Source organism: Ranitomeya variabilis, chromosome 1, assembly GCF_051348905.1.
Source record: "Ranitomeya variabilis isolate aRanVar5 chromosome 1, aRanVar5.hap1, whole genome shotgun sequence".
In the NCBI taxonomy this organism is placed as follows: Eukaryota; Metazoa; Chordata; class Amphibia; order Anura; family Dendrobatidae; genus Ranitomeya; species Ranitomeya variabilis.
Window position 1 is genome coordinate 314,396,737 of NC_135232.1, and position 11,667 is coordinate 314,408,403.

The 11,667-nt window shown below is 47.3% G+C and overlaps 1 protein-coding gene across 2 annotated transcripts in view; it reads right to left on the minus strand.

The window, feature by feature from the left end:
• Window positions 1-9,118, minus strand: part of GAL3ST1 (galactose-3-O-sulfotransferase 1) — a 139,137-nt gene extending 130,019 nt beyond the window's left edge. Inside the window, exon 1 of one of the 2 annotated variants that reach the window (XM_077297188.1) lies at window positions 8,832-9,118. The gene's annotated coding sequence lies outside the window, so the exon portion shown is untranslated. The remainder of the gene's footprint in view (window positions 1-8,831) is intronic. The other variant, XM_077297198.1, reaches the window with a different exon arrangement.
• Between the last annotated feature and the right edge of the window lie 2,549 nt (window positions 9,119-11,667).

Sequence of the window (11,667 nt, forward strand, 5' to 3'; positions counted from 1 at the left end):
AGACCATTTACGGAATTTTTGGCAGTATATTTCAACTTCATCTTGCCCCTGAGATAGGGACATCAAGGCTTTTTCCGCCTGAAGCTCTAAATGAGGTTCCTCATAAAGCAACCCCAAGGCCAGAAAAAACGCATCCACATTGAGCAACGCAGGATCCCCTGGAGCCAATGCAAAAGCCCAATCTTGAGGGTCGCCCCGGAGCAAGGAAATCACAATCCTGACCTGCTGAGCAGGATCTCCAGCAGAGCGAGATTTCAGGGACAAAAACAACTTGCAATTATTTTTGAAATTTTGAAAGCAAGATCTATTCCCCGAGAAAAATTCAGGCAAAGGAATTCTAGGTTCAGATATAGGAACATGAACAACAAAATCTTGTAAATTTTGAACTTTCGTGGTGAGATTATTCAAACCTGCAGCTAAACTCTGAATATCCATTTTAAACAGGTGAACACAGAGCCATTCCAGGATTAGAAGGAGAGAGAGAGAGGAAGGCTGCAATATAGGCAGACTTGCAAGTGATTCAATTGAAAGCACACTCAGAACTGAAGGAAAAAAAAAAATAAAATTTTTCAGCAGACTTCTTTTTTCTCTCCTTTCTCTGCCAATTAATTTAACCCTTTGTGGGCCGGTCAAACTGTTATGGTTCTCAATGGCAAGAGAACATAGCCCAGCATACATAGGAACTAGCTCTTGGAAGGATGGAAACTTAAACTGACCATGAACTAAACCTGCCGCACAACTAACAGTAGCCGGGTAGCGTAGCCTGCGTTTTATCCCTAGACGCCCAGCGCCGGCCGGAGGACTAACTAATCCTGGCAGAGGAAAATATAGTCCTGGCTCACCTCTAGAGAAATTTCCCCGAAAGGCAGACAGAGGCCCCCACATATATTGGCGGTGATTTAAGATGAAAATGACAAACGTAGTATGAAAAATAGGTTTAGCAAAATCGAGGTCCGCTTACTAGATAGCAGGAAGACAGAAAGGGTACTTTCATGGTCAGCTGAAAACCCTATCAATACACCATCCTGAAATTACTTTAAGACTCTAGTATTAACTCATAACATCAGAGTGGCAATTTCAGATCACAAGAGCTTTCCAGACACAGAAACGAAACTGCAGCTGTGAACTGGAACAAAATGCAAAAAACAAACAAGGACAAAAGTCCGACTTAGCTGGAAGTTGTCTGGTAGCAGGAACATGCACAGAAAGGCTTCTGATTACAATGTTGACCGGCATGGAAGTGACAGAGGAGCAAGGTTAAATAGCGACTCCCACATCCTGATGGGAACAGGTGAACAGAGGGGATGATGCACACAAGTTCAATTCCACCAGTGGCCACCGGGGGAGCCCAAAATCCAATTTCACAACAGGCCACACACAGTTCTCCATACTGTATAATGGCCACACATGATGCTCAATACTGTATAATGGCCACACATGATGCTCCATAGTGTATAATGGCCACACATGATGCTCTATAATGTATAATGGCCACACAGTGCTCCATACTGTATAACGGCCACACACAGTTCTCCATACTGTATAATGATCCCACATGATGCTCAATACTGTATAATGGCCACACATGATGCTCCATACTGTATAATGGCCACACATGATGCTCCATACTGTATAATGGCCACACATGATGCTCCATACTGTATAATGGCCACACACAGTTCTCCATACTGTATAATGGCCACACATGATGCTCAATACTGTATAATGGCCACGCATGATGCTCCATAGTGTATAATGGCCACACATGATGCTCTATAATGTATAATGGCCACACAGTGCTCCATACTGTATAATGGCCACACAGTGCTCCATACTGTATAACGGCCACACACAGTTCTCCATACTGTATAATGATCCCACATGATGCTCAATACTGTATAATGGCCACACATGATGCTCCATACTGTATAACGGCCACACATGATGCTCCATACTGTATAATGGCCACACATGATGGTCCATACTGTATAACGGCCACACATGATGCTCCATACTGTATAACGGCCACACATGATGCTCAATACTGTATAATGGCAACACACAGTTCTCCATACTGTATAATGATCCCACATGATGCTCAATACTGTATAATGACCCCCCCTCCTGTATGCATGGCTCATCTCCCTCCCATCCCATATGCATGGCTCATATCCCCCCCTCCTGTATGCACAGCTCCCAACCGTCCCTCATTGTGCGGGACTGTCCCGGTTTTGTTGCTTCTCCCTGCTGTCCAGCATGGGACGCTCTGATCCCGCAGACAGCAGGAGAAGCAACCGACACACCCCCCTGCAGTCTGTTTATCTCCCCCCCCTGGCCGCCCGCCCTCCTTGAAGACGATACTCACCTTGCTCCAGCGATGCCTGGTCTCGGCATACACAGCTCGTCCGGAATGAGCGGTCACGTGGTATTGCGGCGCCCCCACCGCCGCAGGGCCGAGGGGTACCCGGTACCGGGCCTCTGAGTCTCTGCTCTGAGGTTGTCACGGCGGCTAGGCCCCGGTCCGTGACCCTGCCGTGGGGCGCACAGTGAATGATGTGACGGATGTAGATGGTGGTGATGCTGTGGTGGTGCGGTGCAGTAAATAACGAGGACACCAGGTTGCAGTCTCTTTACCTCTTTACTGAAGATCTCTGGGTCCTCAGTCCGGAACACGGTTCACCAGGCTGCGCAAGTCCGGCCGGTCCAATGGCACCTCCAGAGTTCTCTTCACAGGTGGAAATCGGTGCCTTCCTTCTAGCGCTATGTGTTGTGGTCCTTCCCTGCTGTGCTTACGGAAAGTCCCCCACAACTGTTGTGTCTGTTTCTTAAGTTCCCTCACAACTCAATTAGATGATGTTCTGCTAATCCTCCGTCCCTCCCTGGTGTTCTGGTTGGGACGGCACCCGTTTGACGGGTAGGCTCGGAGCTCTTCCGGGACCCTAGAGTCGCCCCTCTCCACAAGTTGCCCCCCAAGACTGCATAGGTGATATGTGTTAGACAGCCCGCCTTAGACTGACTGTCCTGCCGCTGTTTGGAGTATTGCTTGAAGCTGAATGTTATTCTACTCCCTCGGCGTTCCGGCCACCGGTAGTGCGCCTCAGTAGGATGTTGCTTCGGTCTTACAGCACGACTCCTACTGGTATTTCTCCTTTGCGTGATCTCGTTTCTCACTCAGCACAATCTATCTCTCTTCTAATCCTTTCTTGGGCACCGCCGCTACCCGGAGCAGGCACGGTCCCGTTACGTTCGTTCTTGGTGCCAAGCCTCTGTCAGGATCCCACCCCTGACAGAGACCCTACTGTATCTTCCCCTACAACACCCTCTGCCACAAGGTGTTGCCTGGTTCCAACCCAGTCAGCTTTCTGATCTAACTTCCTGCCTGACCCCCAGTTTACCCACTATGGTGGGGAGTGGCCTAATGAATAGCACCCTTAGCTCCCCCCGGAGGCCCAGCTGTGAAATGTATTGGTGTCTGTGATACCTGATCCGATGAACTCCTTCAGTGCCATCAGACGCACCATAGCTCCCCATAGTGGCGGAGCCACAGTACTGCAACGACCAGGACTCTGGGGCGCTGCAGTATCGCTCATTAAGGTCATGAATATGCGCATATTCATGACCTTAATGAGCGGTATCACGTGACCGCTCATGCAGGAAGAAGGTGCTGCGCCGGGAGTCGGGACAGAGCGCGAGGGATGTCGGCGCGGCCGCACGATGTGAGACAGGTGAGTATGAGGGACAGGTGAGTATGAGGGACGGGGGACGGGGGGATGAAGGAGGACATAAGCCGGCGCGCCAAGCAAGATGGGAGCAGGAGCGGGAGCGGGGGGGTGGAGAGATAAGCCATGCATTCAGGGGGGAATATGGGCCATGCATTCAGGGGGGAATATGAGCCATGCATTCAGGGGGGAATATGAGCCATGCATTCGGGGGGGAATATGAGCCATGCATTCGGGGGGAATATGAGCCATGCATTCGGGGGGGAATATGAGCCATGCATACAGGGGGGAGAATATGAGCCTTGCATTCAGGGGGGAATATGAGCCATGAATACAGGGGGGAGAATATGAGCCATGTATTCGGGGGGGGGGGGAATATGAGCCATGCATTTGCGGGGGAATATGAGCCATGCATACAGGGGGGGGTTATAAGCCATGCATACAGGAGGGGGAATATGAGCCATGCATACAGGGGGGAGAATATGAGCCATGCATTCAGGGGGGGATATGAGCCATGCATACGGGGGGAGAATATGAGCCATGCATTCGGGGGGTATTTATGAGCCATGCATACGGGGGGGAATATGAGCCATGCATACAGGGGGAGAATATGAGCCATGCATTCGGGGGGGGGGGGGGGGGGGAATATGAGCCATGCATACAGGAAGGGGGGAATATGAGCCATGCATACAGGAGGGGGGGAATATGAGCCATGCATACAGGAGCAGGAATATGAGCCATGCATACAGGAGGGGGGAATATGAGCCATGCATTCGGGGGAGGGGGGATATGGGCCATGCATCCAGGGGGGGGAATATGAGCCATGCATTCAGGGGGGGAATATGAGCCATGCATACAGGAAGGGGAATATGAGCCATGCATACAGGAGGGGGAGTATGAGCCATGCATACAGGAAGGGGAATATGAGCCATGCATACAGGGGGGGGGGAAATATGAGCCATGCATACAGGAGGGGGAATATTAGCCATGCATACAGGTGGGGGAATATGAGCCATGCATACAGGAGGGGGGGATATGAGCCATGTATATGGGATGGGAGGGAGATGAGGCATGCATTCGGGGGGGGGGAATATGAGCCATGCATACAGGAGTGAGGGGGGTCATTATACAGTATTGAGCATCATGTGGGATCATTATACAGTATGGAGAACTGTGTGTGGCCATTATACAGTATTGAGCATCATGTGTGGTCGTTATACAGTATGGAGCATCATGTGTGGCCATTATACAGTACTAGATTGTGGCCCGATTCTAACGCATCGGGTATTCTAGAATATGCATGTCCCCGTAGTATATGGACAATGATGATTCCAGAATTCGCGGCAGACTGTGCCCGTCGCTGATTGGTCGAGGCAACCTTTGTGACATCATCGTCGCCATGGCAACCATTATGACATCTACGTCGATACTGTGCCCGTCGCCTGGCGGCCTCGACCAATCAGAGAAGCGGGATTTCCATTATGACATCATCGTCGCCATGCTGTGCCCGTCGCTGATTGGTCGAGGCCTGGCGGCCTCGACCAATCAGAGACGCTGGATTTCCAGGACAGACAGACAGACAGAAAGACAGACAGATGGAAAAACCCTTAGACAATTATATATATAGATGGAGCATCATGTGTGGTCATTATACAGTATGGAGCATCATGTGTGGCCATTATACAGTATTGAGCATCATGTGGGATCATTATACAGTATGGAGAACTGTGTGTGGCCGTTATACAGTATGGAGCACTATGTGACCATTATACAGTATGGAGCACTGTGTGGCCATTATACAGTATGGAGCATCATGTGTGGCCATTATACATTATGGAGCATCACGTGTGGCCATTATACAGTATTGAGCATCATGTGTGGCCATTATACACTATGGAGCATCATGTGTGGCCATTATACAGTACTGAGCATCATGTGCAGCCATTATACACTATGGAGCATCATATGTGGCCATTATACACTATGGAGCATCATGTGTGGCCATTATACAGTATGGAGCACTGTGTGGCCATTATACAGTATGGAGCACTGTGTGTGGCCATTATACAGTATGGAGCACTGTGTGTGGCCATTTTACAGTATGGAGCATCATGTGGGGTCATTATACAGTATGGAGCACTGTGTGGCCATATTTTTTTTTGTTTATAATTATTGTATATAAAACAGTGTGATCAGCAGTGTTAAATGGGTGTGGTTGGGACGTGGATATGGGTGTGACTAATTATGAATGGGTGTGGTCAGAGGTGTGGCCTAAAATGCATGGCTCATATTCCCCCCTGTATGCATGGCTCATATCCCCCCCTGTATGCATGGCTCATATTCCCCCCCTGTATGAATGGCTCATCTCTCCACCCCCCCTCTCCCATCTTGCATGGCGCAGCTTACCGATCTCCTTCATACCCCCATCCCCTGTCCCTCATACTCACCTGTCCCACACCGCATGGCTGCGCCGACATCCCTCTCGCTCTGTCCCGTCTCCCGGCGCAGCACCTTCTTCCTTCGTGAGCGGTCATGTGATACCGCTCATTAAGGTCATGAATATGTGCATATTCATGACCTTAATGAGCGGTACCACGTGACCGCTCATTTAGGACGAGCTGCAGACGCCGAGACCATGCATCGCTGGAGCAGGGTGAGTATCGTCTTCAAGGAGGGTGGGTGGGAGGCGGGCGCGGGGGGGGGGGGCGCTGTCGGTCAGGAGGTGACCCAGGACTTATAAAAAATAAAAAAAAACCTTGCTCAGGTGCCGCCCCCTGTATTGTCCCACCCTAGGCACGTGCCCTCAAGTGCCTAGTGGCAAATATGGCCCTGAGCTATCCCCCACTCCCTGAAGATGGCTGGACCATCATTGTAAATACATCATTGTAAATACACACCTGTACTTTGTATCTCCCCCACCTCATTGTAGATTGTAAGATCTCACGAGCAGGGTCGTCTTGTGTTGCTTTAATTATTGTATTGTTAACATTGTTACTTATGACTGTTGTGTTTGAAGCTGTTAAACGGTAAAGCTCTGCGGAATATGTTGGCGCTATATAAATAAAGATTATTATTATTATTATTATTATTAAGGAGCGGAGCCGCGTGTGTACGAGGTGGATGGAGAGGAGCCGTGTGTGTACGAGGTCCACGGAGCGGTGCCTTTTGTGTACGAGGTGTATGGAGCGGAGCCGTGTGTGTATGAGGTGTACGGAGCGGAATCGCGTGTGTATGAGGTGTATGGAGCAAAGCCGCGTGTGTGCGGGCTGTAAATTTCTGAGTCGGGAAGAATGGTACACGGCTGTGGGCAGAGCCCAGCATGTGTCATGAGCATTGTGGGGGAGTATTGGGTGTACTCGCCAGCGTCAGAATGTGCAGTGCACATGCTCCAGAGCCGACCAGTGCACCCAATACACCCCCACACTGCACAGGACCGGAAATGACGCAGATGCGCATCATACCAGGAAGAAACAGCACACAGATTTCATACGCCCGGAGTGCATTTGGAATTGGAGCGAGGGAGGACATGAACGCCCAGTGTCTGCACTTCCGGAGACATCACCCTAATTAGCATAGGGACATGTTAGTTATAAAATAATTTTTCTCAGCGATTACAAGGCAGTATTAGGTCAGACTATATAACATTGCAACAAAACTATAGTGTGCGAAATGAGTAGGGAAAATGTGAATTTGGGTGGGAAATATTTTGGCCTGAGGGGGCCCCATTTGAAATTTCGGCCCGGGGCCCATAACTTTGTAGTTACACCAGTGTGTGTGTCCCTGGGTGGCACCTATGTAGTGGACTAATAACTATGCCAAGTTTCATTGCTCTCAGTCCAGAGGAAGTGGGTCAGGGGAAATCTTTAATGAACGCCCTTCGTATATAACGTAAGATGAAAATCGTCCGAATTTTCTGGATGAGGCTCGGACAATTTTTCATAAACTCATCTGCAGTTGGCCTCAGTCTGATAAAATGCAAAAATGCAAATAGAAATATAATTATCTTGTGCCATACTAATTATTTTTTAACTAGTAAGATTGTTGCACTGACCGGGAAGTGAAATTCTCAGTCCATATAAATGATACAATCTAGTGTTGAACTGTCCTATCAAAGTAGTAGAAGATTCCTCGTTGGGTGCTGGTCTAGACACAAAAATGGGTCACAAAAATCCAGAAAGACTTTGAAGACAGTCACTTTCTCTAGGGTCTTATTTCTTATGAGTCTATTCACAAATAACCTATTTAACCTTATGATACAAATAAAACATGCACATTTGGGACTAAGGGTGGAGGTTGACCAAAGGGTGGCTGAAGGTGGAGGGCAGCCCAAGGGTAGCCCGAAGGTGGAAGGTGACCCAAAGATAGCCTCAGGCTAGAAAGTAGTGCAAAGGTAACCAGAGTTTAGAGGGTGGCCCAAAGGTAGCCTGAGGGAGTAGGTGGCCCAAAGTTAGCCCGAGAGTCGAGGGTGGCCCAAGGGTGGAAGTGGCCTTTGAGTGAACCCAAGAAACCTCAGTATGGCGTTGCTACAGCTGATAAAGGTTAGGCAGTAGCTGGCCATACTGGAAACATTTTGATAGACTAGATGCGGGAGGCTTACACGGATTCATCGTTCACTTTATAGCGACTTTTTACATAAGTTTAAGGTTATTTTTTGTGAAAATGGTGATCTGGTTACTACATAAACTCCTGCCATGCTACAGACTGTTCTGCCAGATATCTAGTAATGCTATTTATAATTATACAATTTCAAGCACACAATGTTGGTGCGTTCTCACTATATCTTCCAGAAATTAGCCAAAATGTAACAGCCATAATATCATACATAGGCAAGAGGTTTTTTTCCCAATCAATTACCATAGACCGGGACTATCGGCCATAGAGATGACTGCCACTAACACCACAAATTAGCTTTATAGTCAAATGTCACAAGTTCAGTAGTAAAAACAATTTATAAACTCCACATAAACCTCCATTTCATTGCTGAAAGTGCAGAAGTGCTGCCTGCTGTGTGCATGAGCTTCCCCTGGAGACAATATAGTGCTGCACACAACACAAGGTCCCTCAGTAACGGGTGAGGGTCGGGCGGCCATGCACCTGCCGCTCTGCACTCACCTCGGGGCCGGGTGGTCTTTATCTGTGTGGTAAAGCTCCGTCCTACTGCCCAAAGTCGCAGTTTGCCATACCTCAGAGTTCACATAGTCCAGACCGGGGAGCCATATCGTGTCAAAGCATTGTCCACCCTCCTGTCCGCCGCGCCTCTTCTCTGACAGGACTCTGTCTCTCCCCCTCACCGTCTCTTTCCTCCCTCACGCTGTGTCAGTGCTCATGACTCCATTAGCAGAGTTCAGAACATGAGGACATTTCAATCCTGCCGCTTTCTACAGTATCACTTTCTCCCTGACTAAATATATAATTGATAACTCTTGGTTCCCTCCACCTCCCTCATAACTCTCCGTCTCCTCCCTTCTCCCTCAGCACAGAGAGTCCATTCAGCGTCCAGCGAGAACAAGGCTTCTCTTATCTGCTGATAGAACAAATAGCAGTCTCACTAGCCAGTATCTGGGGGTCTCAATGTCACAGGGAGGGGACACTGGGACCTACAGGTGGGTGTCACACATAGTGTTGGCATTATGTACTGCTCATGTTATATAGGGGATGGCATTGGCTTCATTGCTGCTCATCAATATTTAAAAAAAAATCTATAAAATGTATAAAAAGGAGCTTGTTTAATGTAGATTACAAATAAGCAAAGGAGAGAGGCCCTGACACCCAAACCTAGGACTAAAGATGATACCTCATCCATGTGGTGACATCACTTATTAATGGAAGGCTGGGGTCGCGCTCGCACATGTCCCAGGGGTGTCTGCTAAGCTGCAATTTCCTAATTGTTGCTGAGGCTGTCCGCTACATCATTAGAAATTAATTGATAATGTTTTACTATTGTTAAAAGAGTTCTAGGAAAAAAAGATTAAACCGCCATTAACATTAAATTGTAAAATATCCCTTTAACCCCTTAGTGACAGAGCCAATTTGCTACTTAATGACCAAGCCAATTTTTACAATTCTGACCACTGTCACTTTATGAGGTTATAACTCTGGAACGCTTTAACAGATCCCGCTAATTTTGAGACTGTTTTTTCGTGACATATTGTACTTCATGTCAGTTGTAAAGTTTCTTCTATATAACTTGCGTTTATGAAAAAATGGAAATATGGCGAAAATTTTGCAATTTTCAAACTTTGAATTTGTATGCCATTAAATCAGAGAGACATGTTACGCAAAATACTTAATAAATAACATTTCCCACATGTCTACTTTATATCAGCACAATTTTAGAAACAACATTTTTTTTGTTAAAAAGTTATAAGGGTTAAAAGTGGACCAGCGATTTCTCATTTTTCCAACAAAATTTACAAAATTATTTTTTTAGGGACCACCTCACATTTGAAGTGAGTTTGGGGGGTCAATATAACAGAAAATACCCAAAAGTGACACCATTGTAAAAACTGCACCCCTCAAGGTGCGCAAAACCACATTCAAGAAGTTTATTAACCGTTCAGGTGCTTTACGAGAACTAAAGCAACGTGGAAGGAAAAAATGAACATTCTACTTTTTTCGCAAAAAAATTACTTTAGAACCAATTTTTTTATTTTCACAAGGGTATCAGGAGGAAATGGACCATAAAATTTGTTGTGCAATTTCTCCTGAGTATGCCGATACCCCATATGTGGGGAAAAGCTACTGTTTGGATGCATGGCAGTTCTCAGAAGGGAGGGAGCACCGTTTGACTTTTTGAATGCAAAATTGCCTGGAATCAATGGTGGCGCCATGTCACGTTTGGAGACCCCCTTACATAGTTAGCAAGGCCGAAAAAAGACATTTGCCCATCCAGTTCAGCCTATATTCCGTCAGAATAAATCCCCAGATCTACATCCTTCTAAAGAACCTAACAACTGTGAGATACAATATTGTTACGCTACAGGAGGACATCCAGGCCTCTCTTGAACCCTCGACTGGCCTAGGGGTTTAGGTACCCCCTGATGTACCTAAACATTGGAAACCCCCAAATTCTAACTCCTACCCTAACCCCAACACACCCCTAACCCCAACACACCCCTAACCCACCCCTTACCCTAATCACTAACCCTAACCCACCCCTAACCCTATGTAGGGTAGTGAAAATGTGATGATGTGTTTTATATAAGAATTAATGGTGTAAATCAATCAAATAGTGTAAATGTGCACACCAACCATACCTGTCCCTAAGACATCCATACCAAAACATACTAGTGAAATAAAATGTGAATTGAGCATAATAAGACCCCATAGGATGGTGGCGCCATGTCGCGTTTGGAGACCCCCTGATGTACCTAAACAGTAGAAACCATCCAATTCTAACTCCAACCCTAACCCCAACACTCCGCCAACCCTAAACCCAACCCTAACTATAACCATAACCACAAACCTATCCCCAACACACCCCTAGCCCTAATCCCAACTCTAGCCATAACCCTAACCACAACCCTAAACCCAACACAGCCCTAACCCTAATCCCAACCCTAACATAACCCTAACCACAAACCTAACCCTAACACACCCCTATCCCTAATCCCAACCCTTACTCTAACCCTGACAATAGCCCTAACCCTAACTTTAGCTCAATTCACTTTAGCCCAACTCTAACCCCAATGGAAGAATGGAAATAAATATATATTTGTATTTCATTGTTTTTCCCTAACTAAGGGGGTGATAAGGGGGGGTATTTACAATTTCTATTATTTTGATCACTGTGATAGGGTCTATTTTTGTTGTGTGCCGGCTGGCAGATCTCATGCGCCCGCCTTTTTCTTCCCAGAAGAAGATGCCAGCGGCCATGGGAGGACGTAGGAGGATCCAGGGACACCTGGAGGTACGGGGGGGGTGATAGGGGGGGGATCTTATTTCTCTC